Raw genomic sequence first — 1790 nt, 5'->3', positions numbered from 1 at the left:
TGTCTGAAAAAAGTATATTTTAAAATATTCTATATTCTGTGTTTGCATAATATCCATAATCTATTTCATTGTTTCCTAGATATACTTTGCATTCAACATTGTTTTATAATATATATATATATTCATTAATAAATGTGTCCTTTCAGATTGTATTCCATATAGAAAATTTAAGATTATTTTTTTTTAGGTTCTTTTTTTTTTTTTTTTTTTTTTTGGTCCAGTCGTGGGCCTGAACTCTGGGCCTGGACGCTGTCACTCAGCTCTTCAGCTCAAGGCTAGCGCTCTACCACTTGAGCCATAGCACCACTTCCGACTTTTTTCTTTTTGCTTATGTGGTGCTGAGGAATCGAACCCAGGGCCTCAAGCATGCAAGGCAAGCGCTCTACCACTGAGCCACCTCCCCAGCCCCTTTTTCTAGGTTCTTATAGTAGTATATTTTTTTGGATAAAATGACAATGTTAACTAATTTCAAAAGTTTTGTAAAGGTTATTCTATGTAGAGGCCTTTCTAAGGTGAAGATTTAATACACTGATGTCAAACTAATGTTTAATTCTAACACTTGCAAATATTGTTACACTTGTAATTTTGTAATCAACTTTTTAATAACTGTTTTTCATTTCTGCAACTGAAGAATGAAAAATATGGAATACTTCACAAATTTTCATATTATCCTTGTGCAAGTGTCATGTTAATCTCTGTATTGTTGTAATTTGGGTATACGTGCTGCTGAAGCATGTAGTATCCTCTAAATTTAAGTAGTTAATGATGCAATCTTTATATAGGCTTATATCCTTGGGTGCCTATTTGTAGCAAGGAAACCTTATTGTTCCTAACAATACTATTGATCTTATTTCCCTAAAATAATGTGTATAGTGGGAAAAAAATTATATTGTTTGGTCGATTGCTCACATTTGCATTTTTTGTCAATGACAATTTTAAGTCTTTTTTCATTTTAGATTTGATCATACTTTGAAGCACTTACAGCTAGGTCCTAAGGTGATGACTTTTTCGAGTACTTATTTACGTAAATGAGTTAGCTTTGTGGAGTTAATAGATTCAAAGTAAGCCTTGCTTAAGAGCTACTTCTAAACTTCTGCAGCTGAAATTTTCCCAAATGAGGTCTTACTGGCACAAATGTCTACCTTTTATCCTTCTTCCACGTAGGAACAGACCAACCAAAATATCCTACCCTGACAGCATAGTTTGTCTTACTAGAACAAAACTAATCTTAGTTACAAGGGATCATAGAGAGATGAACAGTTCGGACAGAACTGGTCAGACTAGAAGGTATTTTATCAAAATGTAAGTGTTTATTATACCTACCATTTCAAAAGTAGCTAACGCCAACGTGAAAATTTCTTCATATAAAGCATTTGACAAGATCCAACACCCCTTTATGATGAAGGTTTTGGAAAAACTAAGAATACATGGAACATTGCTCAATACAATAAAGGCTGTATATGACAAACCTACAGCCAGCATTATACTCAATGGTGAAAAACTAAAGCCATTTCCTCTTAACTCAGGAACAAGACAAGGATGCCCACTCTCTCCACTTCTCTTCAATCTAGTATTAGAATGCCTAGCTACAGCAATAAGAAAAGATGCAGACATAAAGGGGATCCAAAGAGGGAAAGAAGAAATAAAACTCTCCCTCTTTGCAGATGACATGATCTTGTATTTAAAGAATCCCATAGACTCCACTCCCAAATTACTCAAGCTGATTCAAAACTTTGGCAAAATAGCAGGTTATAAAATTAACCCCCAAAAATCAATGGCTTTTCTGTATG

General features: G+C 34.1%; 1 pseudogene; it reads right to left on the bottom strand.

The window, feature by feature from the left end:
- Positions 1–635: 635 nt before the first annotated feature.
- On the bottom strand, positions 636–735 carry LOC138811602 (U6 spliceosomal RNA; annotated as a pseudogene).
- Between the last annotated feature and the right edge of the window lie 1055 nt (positions 736–1790).

Source organism: Dipodomys merriami, unplaced genomic scaffold, assembly GCF_024711535.1.
Source record: "Dipodomys merriami isolate MVZ:Mamm:240054 unplaced genomic scaffold, mDipMer1.0.p SCAF_539, whole genome shotgun sequence".
In the NCBI taxonomy this organism is placed as follows: domain Eukaryota; kingdom Metazoa; phylum Chordata; class Mammalia; order Rodentia; family Heteromyidae; genus Dipodomys; species Dipodomys merriami.
This window is presented reverse-complemented; position numbering and strand designations above follow the sequence as displayed.